This window comes from Amblyomma maculatum, chromosome 9 (assembly GCF_055883805.1).
Source record: "Amblyomma maculatum isolate TAMU_Amacu chromosome 9, ASM5588380v1, whole genome shotgun sequence".
In the NCBI taxonomy this organism is placed as follows: Eukaryota; Metazoa; Arthropoda; class Arachnida; order Ixodida; family Ixodidae; genus Amblyomma; species Amblyomma maculatum.
Genome location: NC_139352.1, coordinates 91,598,174 through 91,613,668, shown reverse-complemented (window position 1 = coordinate 91,613,668; position 15,495 = coordinate 91,598,174). Strand labels below are relative to the sequence as shown.

Below are 15,495 nucleotides of genomic sequence, written 5' to 3'. Positions count from 1 at the left end.
AGTTTAGCTCGCCAACAAGTATCCCCCGGGGGTTACATGGGATCGCCCAGGCCAAGCCCCTTCCCAAGAGCTAAGTCCCACAAAATGGCGGACACCCTTGCCGGGGACCGCTCTTGTCCCAGTTTACGTCTGGTCATCGTCGAGCTGAAAACGAATCCTGCAGCTCTCCCAGCGCGCGTGGCGGACTTGTCAACTACTGCCACCGCGTTGGTCGTGCTGTGGGTCGCACCCACGTGCTCGGGCAGGCGGGGTCGCAACACCCGTGGTGCACTCCCATGACGTGCACCCCTGCCAGACGCCTTCGCGCCCCGGACTTCGGTAACTTTCTTCGTGCTGCGCTCCACGCGAGAGCCCGATTCTACCAAATTTTTTTAAGCTTCTTGGATTGGACGCCGGCCCCGTTGCAAAACTCTTTGGGACCTACCGCCTACGTACCGGAAGCGCGAGTGGAGGCTTCATCCTCCACCCCTCTGGTCTCACAGCGGTACTACTGACAGACTCTCAGAGGGTGCTTGCACCAGTTCTGCTTTCACTTCGTCTTCACTCTCTTAGCCTGCTGAGACGCCCGCAGGCCTCAGTGTTTCCCAGGACGTCCCTGGCATACGCCGGAGGGGGAGTGAAGACAGTCTCTAACAGCGCCCCCATGCCTCCTCGCGGGCTGGGTTACACGGGGTTGTCCCTACCCTTGATGACATTAGTCAGCGGGGATTCCCCCGCGGCGTCCCTACATAGAGACTTAGCCGGCACAGCCCATCCCTGGACTGCACTGGCGGGTGGACAGCCTCTTATTTCCCGCTACGAGGAGTGGTCACCGCCAACTTCAGCGGCTTCCAACTTGGATTACAGAGAGTTGGGAGCTCCCCAGCCTTATCCTTAGTCCCGTTTATCAATAGGGTACATCATCGGTAAAGGCTGTCATTTTAAGTGGGCCCCATAGTAGCAGTTCCTAAGCCCGATCTACCCCAGAGTGCACAAGGCTCCGAGGTTCCAGTCGGCCGTCTGAGCATTCACCGGCGTGGCCTCTCTCGATTACAGGAGCGCGCCATTGCTCCCAGCCTTATCCCTCAGGGCTTCATCGCCAATGGTTGCACCCCTCTCGGTTACAGGAGGACGCAGCCCCTCCCAGTGACCAACCAAAAGTCAATCCACCCATCATCGGGAAAACTGCCTTAGTTTGCTCGATGACTAATTAATGCCACCAGGCTGACCTGTCCCTCTTCATCAGGTCACAGCTGAGTCCTCTCCGCTTCCGCGGAGGGCTCTCGGGTGTCTGCTCACCCGTGTTGTAGTCCCGCTCCAGCCACCCAGAAGCTTGGATTTACGGGCCCGCGCCAGGCATGAGCCTTGCTATGGGAGGAGACTTACACAACCCAGCTCCGTCCCATCCAGTCATCTGGCAGTCTATAAATAATAAGGGATTTACGATAGATCAGGCCTAGAAACCTTCTGCATGGTTCGGCATATTGTGTTAAAAACGCATTTGTAATTTCGTCGAATTTCGTCTAAACCAGTTGCGTTCTTATTGTCCAGCCCAAGTAGGAGGTTAATAATGCCAGCGTCGGGGATGATGAGGGGATTAACTTTTGAAACACCGTATAGTTCTATATCTGGTGCAACACAGTTATCCACAATAAATATCGAGTGAAAGAAATCATTACGTGCGTTTGCAATTTAACCCGTTCCCCGGCAGATAGAAGAGAGGCATGGCTTTTATCGCTGCTAAAGTGTTCCCAGAACAGTTGCGGGTTATTGACAAGGAAATCAGGAAGCTTCAATTGAATGCAGTGTTGTTTGGCTTTTTCGCGTGTTGTTTAAAAACTGAAATAGCGTTTGCTAGCTCAGTTGTTTTATTAGTTGGCGCTCGTTTCGACTTGATGTTCTGTTGAACCCTTTTAACAAGACGTTTTGCTTGAATAAATTCACGAGAAATCCATTTTGTTAGCATTGGGACGAAATGAGATATACTGTGATATAAAATATTGTTATATATGAGCTAAAGAGCACGGGTTTCAGTATCTCTATTGGACGAGAATGCAGATAAGGATGTCATTATCAGCCGAAAATTTGAAGAACGTGGAAAACTGTCTAAACCACGTTGCCTCCGTCGACGACTGCAGGGTACCCGAGCCGGACATGACTAAGAGCATCCATGTGACCTTCGACGAGACTCAGCAGAAACAAGACCTGCCTCAGCGTGTCGTGCTTGTACTCGACGTCTCAGGCAGCATGGATGTAAGCGTCGTAATTTTAAACTAAGAAATTAACTCCTATCGCATCCTAGTTGTGTAATTTCTTCATGTCTATCAAGTGCGACTTTAATGGGTGGGCATTATAAATCGCAGTCTGTCGAAATAAATATATAGCTAAAATGTCAATGATATGTCTATCGGAGGCAAGTCTCCACTACACTCTGTGACATTGATAATAAATACTTGCCGAGCAGCAGTTGGATTTAGAAAAATTGTGCCTAGATTGTAGATCGTTTTTTAATGATTTCAGATATATCACACCTAACCATTTCACAATTCTGTAACGTCTCTGCTACTCATTTATATTTAAGCTTTTTGTACGCTACCGACAGTTGTAACGAACGAACGATGCACCATTTCTTTGTTTTTCGCTCTCATTCGCCCCCTTTTATGCTGCTCCCACCATTCATTTCTCTCTCTCTCTCTTCTTTGTCGTGACCTTCATAATAAATATTCTAACCTCACTTATTTTCTCTAGCCTGATACGCTGCTCCTAAGTGCTTTTTTTTTATTTGGGATTCACGTAGCCCCCCCAGATGAGCAGTTTTTTTTTCGTGCTAAGCGTTGCATATCAAGCTGAAGTCAAGGCTTTCGTGGCAATTACAGCTAGAATAAATCTATATCTAATTCCAAGTCACAGCTTTGTTTTTATTTTCTCTATATATTACCTTCATTATATTGCTTACTATATCTAGATGCGCTGTCTTTGTCGCCTATTAATCATTCTCGTTATATTCTAACTCTCCCCCCTATATGTACGCTGGCTGAATACGCTGATGTCGTAAAATTATGGTCCGTTTTATCAATACATTGGGAATGAAATATTAAAATTTCAATCTATTTAATCAATAGCCAAAATATATTATGCTAGTTTGCATCAATCGATAAACGTGTACATCTGTTGGCTAAGGAAGATAAACTTGTGTGTCGCGAAACTTATGATTTCGTATGAAGGGTATCTATACAGTTACAGGTTTGGGCATCAACGTGCTGACGTATCAGTATAGTCAAGTGCGCGGGGCAAATTTGTGGTGCACCGTTAACTCCAGCTATCCCGTCACGGCACGCAGCTCGCCAGACGAGAGCACACTCAATAGAAAACAGCATCTGATTTGTGCAGCACAAACACAAATCAAAGCGCGTTGGCAAATGCTTCTGTGTGAAATCCGTGACTTGGGGGAATGCCTTATAGTTGAGGTTTCGTGAGGTATGGCTCCTTACGACGTGATGCTCAAAGGCTCTTCACTGTTTCTTGTGTGGTCGATAGCTCACAGCCTCGGGTGCTGCTAAGAGCACCATCGCCTCGGGTGGTGTTGCTCTTGATCTTATCAAACGTTATCTCTCAGACAGAAAACAGTGTGAAAACGTCGTGTTCGATTACAACGGTAAAACATGGTTCTATGGTTCTATCTTTGGACCTGTGTTGTTCATTCTGTTTATAATAACATGTGCAATTTGCCTCTTTCACCGACACTGGTCATGTAGGCTGTTGACATAAATATTTTTTTTCTCCGAACAAACCGTAACCCAATTGAACGCTGTCCTAAATGATTATTTGATCAAACTTGAAGAGTGGCCGCATAAAACCAGATTAACCTTGAAAGTTAAAAAGAATAAGTACATTATTTTCAAGCCCCATAACATAGCCTGTGACACTGAGCTAGTCCTAAATTTTCAAGGTACAGCTTTGCAGCTTGCGACATCAGACAAATTTTTAGGCGTCTGGTTGGAAGAAACCATGTTGTGGAACAACAATGTTAGCAGGCTGGCCGTGGAACTAAGTAAAGCAGTTGGCTGTCTCTACAAGCTTAAAGAATTACTTCCAGCGAGGCTCAGAAAAGCAATATATGTTGCTAATTTCTACTCTCGTCTTTCATATTGCATCTTAGTTTGGGGAGATACAACCATCCATAATTAAATTAAACTCGAGCGACTACAAAAAAAGGTGCCACGAATTCTTGAGAACTTTTTATGGATATCCTAGTCAGCTATATACTGATCCCTTGTGTACTAAGCATAATATGTTTAAAGCAACTGAATTATACGATTACAAACTGTTTCTCAATATCCAAAAAATAACATTCCAAATTATACACACCGCCCTTTGCATGCTTACAACTTGCGTAAGGAACTAAAGGTAGTGCCACATACACGAACAAATTATGGCCGGTTCACTATTGACTACCGCATACCATCACTTTATTATAAACTTAAAACTCACATTGGCTTTACACATTTAGACAGGAATTAACAAATTTTGTGATGAGCTAATGAATATTACTGTGATCCAAAAAAAAGCAGTGACCACTACTCGACCGACGGACAACTGATTGTTTTTATTCGATTAACATTTGTTCACGTCATGATGTGCTAGCGTGTATTGGGTTTTCAATTTTATTGAATTTAAATATAATATATTGAAATATTGTTGCATAACTCTTCAGGAAGTGTAAGCACTGCATTTGCTATTTGTTCATGTCTGATTTCTGCTGTGTGTATAATTGTTTATCTACAGCGTGGTGCTGCCTGTAGGCCCTCAGGCCCAGTCAAGCTGTTTGTGATAGATTTTTGCCTGGGGAACCTCCAACTTATAGGTTGGAAACAAAGTCGATTTGGAGTTTGAAACCACAGTCCACTTTTTCAGTACTCATGGGATGTACCTTGAATTTTTCGGGATCTAGCCTTTCTAAACCAAATGCATATCTGCATGTTCTCATGGAACAAACGCGATCTTGTATCCACACTACAGTGATCGGCAAGATGACAGTTTACCAACACTGCAATTAAGACACCTATTTTAACTTCCGTTTCTTGCTCTAGGACCACAACCGGATGGAGTTTCTGCAGGAGGCTGCTGCACGCTACATTGGTGACATACCGGACGGGTCATTGCGTCTGGCTATTGTCACATTCGAAACAAGCGCCGCAGTACACCACACACTGATGCCTGTGAATGTCAACACCAGGAAAGGATTTTTGGACGCCGTTGAAAGGCTCAACGCAGGAGGCAGCACCTGCATTGTCTGTGGCCTGGAAAGAGCTTTAGAGGCAAGACTTTTTTAAGAATTTTTAAGTAGCGCTAATCTTTTCTGCGAAGGTGGGGACAGCTGCACTATGGGTGATATGTATGGCCTCGTCGTTGAAGGGTCCATCATAATAGCCATCACAGTTTACGATTGTGCACACGCACGCCCCCACGCACGCACGCACGCACGCACGCACACACGCACACACACACACACACACGCACGCACGCACACACGCGCACACGCGCGCACACACGCGCACACACGCGTACACACATGCACACACGCACTCACACAAATAAGGCTTTACATATAGCCCACTGCATTGCTTGAAAGTGGTCCCGAATCGTAAACCACTACTGCTAGAGGTTTAGTGCAGAGCAGGGTTTTTTAAACATTTTTTTGTTCATCAAGAAACCTAAACACTCATCAAGAGGTGACAAGAAACCACACACTCCATCCCCCCCTCCCCCTTTGCCATCACAAACAGGCGATGTTGCTTGTGAATGGCCCCATACTAGTTCTTCTTGTAATATAGAATTTTTTTTCTAAACATTTGTTTGTTTTCTTGCTTTTGGCAATCAGCTTTTTTAGTAAATGCCTATCTCTCAGACCTTTAAATCAAAGACAAGGATACCGAAAGCTATACTTTGTTTCACAAGCTGGTTGCAGCACTACGAAAGCTGTAAAACACATGAGCCAATAAGGATAGCACGCATTGCATGACTGCTTTGCAGGGTAGCTGACAAGTGAAAAGCGTAGCTACTAGGCCGTTCGCTCTGTACCCCATACGATGAAAGCTTTGGCGCGATTTCGATCAAGTGGGTAATTCCTATGCTTGTGGCCCTTGGCCAAGAAGTAATATCTGTATTGTAATGAATACTAGACGTTTGTTTCTTGTTCTTTACCATTCCATGATTAATCTTCTCCCTGTCAAAAACGATCTAAAATAATAAAATCAATCTCAATGCTTGACACTTATCTGGAAAACACGTTGCCATTTTCATCCTTAATGCGAACGCAGTCGACCTGCAGCCCTTATCTGCGACATTAGCGCAGAAGGCTTGTTCCTGTCGCCACCGGCTAGTCTACTGGTTTTCAAGACACAGGCACAACCGATAACTCGGCCCCCTCGCCACCGTTATCACTCGGCACTTTTTTTAGGCTTACTTTAAAACTTCGCATTACTAATAATTATTACCCTCACTAACACATTTGAGCCTGTTGGGACGCTGAAATTGGTGCACACTAAATAATTTTTTTACTTTTGATTAGACAAGTTTGTTTCCTCCTCGACATTTTGTGAATATCGGCTGAGGCGTGCAAAACACATAAACGTATGCCTGTTCACTCATTCTTTGAAATGAGCCTTAGCGATGTCAGTGCACGTTAAAGAACCGCAGGTGGTCGAAATTTCCGGAGTCCTCCACTACGGCGTCTCTCATAGCCTGAGTCGCTTTGGGACGTTAAACCCCCCAAAACAAAACCAAACCAAACCAAGTTCAGTTCAGTTCAGGCGTTCAGTCGTGTCCGACTCTTCGTGACCCTATGGACCATGTCACGCCACGCTTTCCGGTCTCTCACTATCTTCTTAACATCACATAGCTTCATCTGCAATGCCTCGAGAATGCCATCTAACCATCGCGTTCGCTGCCTACCCCTTCTCTGGCGACCCTCAACCTTTCCCAACATCAAATCTTTCTCCAGCAACTCCTCCCTTCTCATAAGATGACCAAAGTAGCTGAGCTTTAGCTTTAGAATTTGACCCTCCAATGAGCAGTCAGGGTTTATGGTCGACAATATCGACTCATTTGATCTTCTGGCAGTCCAAGGAACTCTTAAAGAGTCTTCGCCAGCACCACAATTCAAACGCGTCAATTCTTCGGCGGTCAGCCTTTTTAACAGTCCAACTCTCGCATCCATACATCACAACTGGAAAGACCATAGCACGGGTTATACGGATCTTGGTTGGCAGACTAATGTCTCTGGTCTTTACTAGGCGGTCAAAGCTAACCATTGCTCTCTTTCCCAGAAGCAGGCGTCTCCTAATTTCATGGCTGCAGTCTCCTTCCGAGGTAATCTTGGCGCCCAAGAACAGAAAATCTGTCACAGCTTCCACTTCTTGTCCATTGATGCTCCAGGACTTGATAGGGCAAGACGCCATGATCTTCGTCTTTTTAATGTTCAGTTTAAGCCCAAACTTCTCACTCTCTTTTTGTACGCGCATCAGAAGTCTCTTGAGTTCCACTTCACTTTCTGCCATTAAAGTGGTATCATCCGCATATCTAAGGTTGTTGATACGTTTTCCAGCAATCTTCACTCCAGCTGAAGACTCGCCCAGACCGGCCTTCCTCATGATGCACTCTGCATATAGGTTAAATAGGCAGGGCGACAGTATGCAGCCTTGCCTCACCCCTTTCTCAATCGGAAACCAATCAGTAAGACCATGCCCAGTTCTGACTGTGGCCTCTTGCCCTTCATAAAGGTTCCTGAGGAGACAGATGAGGTGAATTGGAACTCCCATCTCTTGGAGAGCTTGCCACAATCTGCTGTGATCTACGCAGTCAAACGCTTTCGCATAATCAATAAAGCAGAAGTAAATGGGTTTCTGGAACTCTCTTGCTTTTTCCATGATCCAGCGAAGGTTGGCAATTTGGTCTCTAGTTCCTCTGCCCTTGCGAAACCCAGCTTGCACGTCCGGAAACTCCCGATCCACATACTGCTGCAGCCTACCTTGCAGAATTTTTAACATCACCTTGCTAGCATGCGAAATAAGCGCGATCGTGCGGTAGTTGGAACAATCTTTGGCACTGCCTTTCTTTGGAATGGGGATGTAAACTGACCTCCTCCAATCCTGTGGCCACTGCAGGGTTGTCCAAATCTTTTGACATAATGTATGCAGTGTGTTAACAGCGTCGTGGTTGAGGTTTTGAAGCAACTCAGCTGGAATACCATCAATTCCGCTAGCTTTGTTCTTAGCAAGGCTGGCTAAGGCCCATTCAACTTCACTCTTCAGGATGCCCGGCTCGAGATCAGTAATCACAACCGTCCTATGTTGGGTTTGAACATCCAGGTCCTTCTTGTACAGTTCTTCTGTGTATTCCTGCCACCTCTACTTTATCTCTGAGGCTTCAGTGAGGTCCTTGCCTCGTTTGTCCTTTATCACGCCCAGCTTAGCACAGAAGCTTCCTTTGATATCTTTGATTGTCTTATACAGAGCTCTTGTGTTCCTTAATTGGCTGTTGTCCTCAACTGCTTGACACTGTATGTTCAGGAAGGCATTCTTACCAAACAGCAAAAACGTATCCACTCTATAATTACAGGTACTAACCACACCTGATGAGACTCCGGAAAGCGCCATAATCCTGCTGATGAGCGACGGCGAAGAAAATATTGCTCCCAATCTGTCCGACGTTACGCCGAAAGTCGTGGCAGCCAAGGTTGAAGTAAGCACTATGGCTATAGGGACCAAGGCAGACAACAAACTTGAGAAATTAGCCGTTGCTACCAAGGGAAAAGCGTTCTTCTTCGAGGATCTGCAAGGAAATACGGCGCTTAAAATTGAAACTGCTTTTGTGGAAGCTTCGACTAGCCAGGCGGACGAAGCTACTGGAAGGTACACAATGGTAGGTACTCATACTATTTTCGTGACGCGCATATAGAGGGCATGATTGAAGGTATATGACCAGGTATTGCATCAAAGGAAAAAGAGAGGAATGATAACTGTCTCTATATACTTTCTTATGGTTCGCACCTGTCGATGAGGCAAATCATCAAGCCCTAGTTTAGGAGACATAACGATTCTGAAAGAACACTATTTGGAATTTATGCCTAACACTGTAAATGATGATGATGGTTATATTACCTGCTATGCTGTCTGGCACTCATCACGAGTGGAAGGTAACAGCAATATTGAAGCAGAAAGTTTTGACAGCGTGGAATTTGTCTTTTGTTAAAGGTAACAGGGCCAAACGAAATGGCCCTATATATTTCGTCCCGTCAGCTATTCGCTACAGAACCGAAGCTAAAGCTTGACGTAACCAACCAAGGAACGCGTAACCTCCGTGTTATCGCGATCACGTTACACTGTCGCTTTTCCATATTGCTTTTTGTAGAAAGGAAAACAGTTGCTCGTTTCAATGATTAAAACAGTTTCAATGATGGCGCAGGTATAGACACGTATATATAAATAAAATTATGCTTGAGCTTCCGGTTACGAATAGACACCTTTAACACCGCTTTTTCATTCGGAGTAGCCACTCTTGAACACAGAGGTAATATCTGAGAGCTGGCGCTCACCTTACTGCGGTCCTGAAATAGTGACATTTGTATTTGTCCTTTCCCTTCTGGGTCATGGACGCCTCAAGTATTTTCGCAGGCAGTCTAAATGAGAATTTCGTATTGGACAACAGTTTGGGCAACAACACTGTCGTCCTCATTCAACGCGTGCAGCCTGAGAGTGCTTCCGTCAGAGCATGGCTCATTGATCCCAACGGAAAAAAGTGCCAAGATTGCCGTGTGGAGGACAAAGGCTTTATAACGACTTTATTAATACCAAGCCAGGCAGAGGTTCGAAATTATTTTATTCAAATATTTTTTTGTCTAAATCATCATATAATGCAAAACTCTAGTGGGAGCTTGTGTCCCTAATTAACGGCTACAATACTGGAATGAGAAATTGATAATGTGATAAATTTTTCTATTGATTAATTGATTCTTTAAAACAGATCATTGGTTGATAGATTGAATAAATGAACTAATGACACTTATTGGTTGATTCAAAGGCAGGGAAATGGACTCTTCACGTGGAAACGTCAAGTCGCGACGAAGTAGACGTCAACACCCAAGTGAGGTCTCAAGCCATGGACCCAGATGAGCCTATCCGGGCAACCTGCAAAATGTCTAGTATAATAGTAGAGAAAGCAAACGAAGCAATCATTCTTACCGAGGTGACAAAGGGAAACAAGATCGTCTTGAACGCTGACGTCACTGCAGAGGTCACCAGACCCAATCGAGCGCCCAAGGTTAAATATCCACTCAATGACGAAGGCCGAGGTAAGCATGTGTTATCTTTTGTCCTGCTTTCCCCGTCTTAGAGTTGTGTTCTAGAAGCAAAGCAGGTGATCCCTGGTATTTGTAAGAGGAGTATTTCGAAAAACCCTTCTCTTTTCATTAAAACAAAAATTCTAAAACAGAACAATGATAACCACTAACGCTCGCAAGCTGAGCAGGTCTTCTTTTTTTTTCTCTCCATACAGTCTAATAAACACAAAATATCTGGCGAATTTGATCACCTGAAACATTTTACAGATTATGCTCGCGGCCTCTATGTGGGAATAAGGGAATTAAAAGGGATCGGCGCGTATATTTTTGGCCCTTTTTACATCTGTTTTGCTCGGTTAATTCAGTCCATCTCGTTTCCGTACATTCCCATAACATGTAAGCGACTTGCAGTACAGTGGTCGTTCCGCTCATTGAAATTCACAGCCAGCTTAAAGGGCGTGTTCAGAAGTCTGGATTGGGAATATTTATTTATAGGCGCTAATTGAGAATATCCCTGTAAGCTACGATTTACTACTTTAATTGTCTCTCTATGTGAATGAGGGGGCAGACCGCAAAGGGTGAATATTGACACAAACAGGCAGGGCAGTAAATCAGGGCAGTAGGTCTAAAATAATGCACAGAAATCTAAATTAATTTTAAACAGTTTCGGAAGAAACAAGAAATTTGACAATCAGCGACTCGCTGCAACTGTGAAATGAATACGTCTACTTAGGGCAGATAGTTGAAGTTGATCCAAACCATGCGAGTGAAATAACCTGAAAAATAAGAATAGAATGCAGCGCTCAGGCAGGAAATTTTATGTCGTGACTATCAGCTCACTGGTATATCCCCCAGGAGAAGCGAGCTGAATCTCACCGGTTCTCACCTAAGAGGCAGAAGAGCAGAGGCTAACGAAAAGAGATCGGACTCAAATTGAGTACAATGCAGAGATATTTAAAAAAAAAAAGACGTTCGAACGTTGCAATAAGCAGTTTTTCATGTTTACATATTGCGCTGTTTTGCGTACTTGTAACCTCGTAGGCCTTCATGTCGTTCATTTTACTTTCATTCAAACCATTCTTGCGCCCCTGCATGCTTCCGCCACAGTTCCGGACGTACGAGCAAATGATGGCACCTACAGTGGATATTTCGCTGCCTTCGTTGGGAAAGGCAGGTACGCCGTCACTGCACATGCGTCCAGCCACAAGACCGTCCGAATTGTGTATCCAAAGCCCGCCTCGGGCAGCACCTATGCCATCACCCCTCTACTCTCTCATACTTCGGGTGAGTTCATCATTCCATTTTTGAAAAAATAACCATATGCCGTAAAGTTCTACCGAGCAGATATTTTGGGGACGGAATTAAGGAAAATTCTGAGCCAAATCTAATATCCTGTTCGAGCCCAGATATCGTTCACAATGTGGCATAGCACAGAGGACGTTATTTATCAGGAGATTGGCAATCTAGCTACCTGGCTAGACTTCCTAGAGTCGAAAAACCACTCGCCGCTTGGTGCACAGTTTTCGTCGAGACGTGCCAAGCGCCGATTTTAGAAGCTGCCCTTACAAGCTACGCGCCCAACCACGGAGCCGTTATGTCGATTGCCTCGCCATCCGTCAGATGGAGCAGCTTGTGAAGCCATATGCTCGGCTTGTCACTGCGAAAACTGTGCACATGCCATGATGAGTTTTTTGGTCCATTACAAACAATCTAGGCAAGTATCGATAAATCACTCATATAAAGCAACGTAGATCATAAGCTACTTAGCGAACTATATACTTTTATACGAATAGGGTAGTTCATTCTGGGCAGTACGGTTGGTTTGGTTTGGTTTGTGGGGTTTAACGTCCCAAAGCGACTCAGATTATGAGAGAGGCCGTAGTGGAGGACGTCGGAAATTTCGACCACCTGGGGTTCTTTAACGTGCACTGACATCGCACAGCACACGGGTGCCTTGCTTTTCGCCTCCACCGAAAAGCGGCCGCCGAGGCCGGGATTCGATCCCGCGTCCTTGGGAACAGTAGTCGAGCGCTAAAACCAATGCGCCACCCCGGCGGGGTAGTAAGGTTTTAAGTCCGGCCCCGAAATATGCCAGACAGCATAACATCGTAAAACAGAAGGTGCTCGTTTGGTGTAATTGATCTCAATAAATTGTTGCATTATATAAAAAGTTTAATTTTGTATACGTTTTTGTTTAGGAGCCTTTCAGTATTCCTGAAGGAGATATTGTAGAATGGCAAGGCTTTAGCGTACTTAAAAGAGTGGGACGGGCGAAAGTGTTGCACACGTGTGAAAGTTTATAGAGGTGACGACGTGCAATGTACACCGCGAGACTGTACCTGCACGCGGGGCTTGAGGTTTCAGGTTGGCTACGACGTTTCGTACTCACTCCGTCGAGACATTGCTGTTTTTAATCCATCCTGCTTCGGCATGTGTCGTTTTTGTGCGAGGTTGACAAATGCAAGGCAGGCCATTTTCTGTTGGCTTTCGCCATGTGTGGCAGTGTTTTCGCATTAAGGTCTGCGGCACAACGGCTCTATACAACGGCCGGCCTCACAGTTGCTGTGGCAACCAACGAGGCGGCTAACATTACAGTTGCCATGGCAACTAGCTTGGTATCACTCAAACGTCCAAAGACGCCCAACTGGATTAGCGCTTACGGGGTACTCACTTGTTGGGCATAAAATGCGGAGTCTAAAGCACTGGGCTGATTATAATTTGGGGACAGAATAGCAAATATAAACTATATTTGTAACGGTTAGAGAAAATGCGAGAGCGGAGGTGGTCACAGAGCAAACGATAGCTAACGGCATGCGAGTTGAAATTAGAAAGAGCAAAATTCCCTTAGGTAGCAATTAACGAGAAGGAAATGTAAGCGGTGGTGGTGGTGGGAAAAATATTTATTGTTTTTTTAGCCTGGAAGTACAGTCTGTACTGGTGGGTCAGCACGATATCGCGGAGGGAGGCAAGAGCTCGTGGCTCTCATCGACTCTTATACCCCAGTCCACCAGCTGCTTTTGTGCAGCCGGGTCCGAGCTGGACTCCCCGATCTCCCATCGCCCCATGTCCGTTAGATGCCATTCTGAGGGTGACTGGAGCTTGGATCAAACGTACAGGATAGGCTGACTTTCTGTTGGTCTTTAGGTGTCCCGCAGAGCGTGCCTACATGAAACAAAAGGCCGATGTGGATACGAGTGAGGTGAGATGAAGATGGAGATGTGTGAGGCTGGAGCTTGCGCCAGGTCACCTGCTTGTGTTTAGACAGAGATTTGGGGGAGGTACTGAAGCCGTTGCTCTCTGTTGTGGAGCGAAGTGTTATAATAAACGGGGCATTCGCGTGTATTGCCTGGGTCTGTAGCTGGGCCTGCTGGACGTGCGCTTGAGCTGCATTTTGGGCTGCTTCATTTCCAGGGTAGCCCGAATGAGCAGTTACCCATAGAAAGTGTGAGTCTTCCTTCAAGCGAAATTGCGGATTGCTGTTTTTGAATCAATAAAGATTAGTGTGACGGTGCTTGAGGAGATTGTCAAGATAACTGCAGCTTCCTCTGCCTGTAAAGAAGATGGGGCTTTAATCTAACCGGGAACTAGGGATGGTCGTTAAGCGTAACAAACCAATGTTCGTAAAACGTAACAAAGTGGATTCAAAGGGAATACTTGAGTAGCAGTTTCTGCCGGCTCCTCAGGAGCGGGCAGCTAAATATACGGAAGTATCCTGCGTGTTACAGCAGATGTGGTTAGGCTAACCATGATGATAATGAATATAGCAGAAGGATTTTTAGAAACGTGAGCGTTAACAAGACCTAGTTGTCCCTTACGGGAAAGCAGGTTTTACAGCCCTTGTTACTGCCCCTTCCTGTTTAAATGATCTGGGGTTCACGGAAAGCCTTTAGTGGCGTAATTAAATGCGTTTTCTTTATCATCGTAATATTATATGTGCGCCTTTGAAATTGAATGTTTCACTTCACAATCCCTTTAGAGCGGAAGCCCTACTTCGTGCTGCGACTTTTAATTTCGTTTAGCTGGTTTCTAATAAACTTGACTCAAGTGCGTAGAGGTGTCTACGGATAAGTGACACCTTGCTTTCCCCTAAAACTAGCTTAAGCAGAAAATATGAAAAATCATGGAATGTAAAGACAGTGTTGTAGATTACGCAAAGGCGAAACTTGATGTCCCATCTAATTCAAAAGGTCGAACAGCATAAATCTTCCTAAAGCATTCAAAACATGCCTAAGGAGCCTAGTTTCACTCCATCCACAGTGTGGCTAGTTTCACTCCATCCATAAGTCCTGAACCCCCCCCTTCGCAACCTTACCCCTGTTTTCATTCTTGTGAAAAGAGGCAATGCTCCACAGATAGCATTGAAAGTGACTCTCGAATAAAGCATTTTATAATGCAAGGGAAAACACGTTTAAGCTTTCGCTATCTGAATGTCCCCACACACACACTGAATAAAATCTCTGCTTGCCTTGCTTCACGCTAGCGTCACACGACATATGAGCTGAAGGAAAACAGAAACAGGTTACAGTAGCCCAGTCCCAATAAAGACAGGCAATTCTAAATAAACGCAGCAATATGGTGAAAATAAGGCGGTGATGACAGGCCTAGCATACATTTATGGGAAACCTTTCCTGTATCTAACCTGATCTGCACTGTTTGGACAGTCAGCATGCCAGCTAAGGTTTTGTAGCATACAGGGGTTGAGCTTGAAAAGCTTGTCGACTAAACTTCGCGGAAGGTGACCGTTTTGTGATTATTCAGTGTCGGGTGCCTGTTATGTCACGAGGCCCGTCATGCTGGGCAAGAAGGTTATAAAAATTTCTTAGTGGTGGCTAAGCGTAAGCCGAGGAAGCGGAATCAAATCCCAACCGCGTCGGCCGCTCTTTGGTGGAGACGAGAAGCAAGGTTCTCCTGTACTGCGTGATGTCAGTGAAAGTTAAAGAATCCCAGGTGGTCGAAATTACTCCTTAGCCCTACACTACGGCACCCGCATATCCTGTGTCACTTTGGGATGTTGAAGTGCACAAACGAAATGAAACGAGCTTTTTCCAGGGTACTGATTTCTGGGAACCACTGTGCGCAGATCCAGACTTCGACTTCGATGATGGTTTTGGGATCCCGATGGAGAACTTCAAGATTGTCAGCACAACGGCCGAGGAGAATAACGGAACTTCTACTGA

General features: G+C 45.3%; 1 pseudogene across 1 annotated transcript in view; it reads left to right on the top strand.

The window, feature by feature from the left end:
* The window catches only part of LOC146179737 (calcium-activated chloride channel regulator 1-like), a 46,332-nt pseudogene extending 30,842 nt beyond the window's left edge, over positions 1-15,490 (top strand). Inside the window, exons 7-13 of the transcript XR_014700985.1 lie at positions 2,118-2,232; positions 5,070-5,297; positions 8,599-8,880; positions 9,596-9,844; positions 10,060-10,330; positions 11,426-11,602; positions 15,399-15,490. The product of XR_014700985.1 is annotated as a calcium-activated chloride channel regulator 1-like (transcript). The remainder of the gene's footprint in view (positions 1-2,117; positions 2,233-5,069; positions 5,298-8,598; positions 8,881-9,595; positions 9,845-10,059; positions 10,331-11,425; positions 11,603-15,398) is intronic.
* Positions 15,491-15,495: the final 5 nt, after the last annotated feature.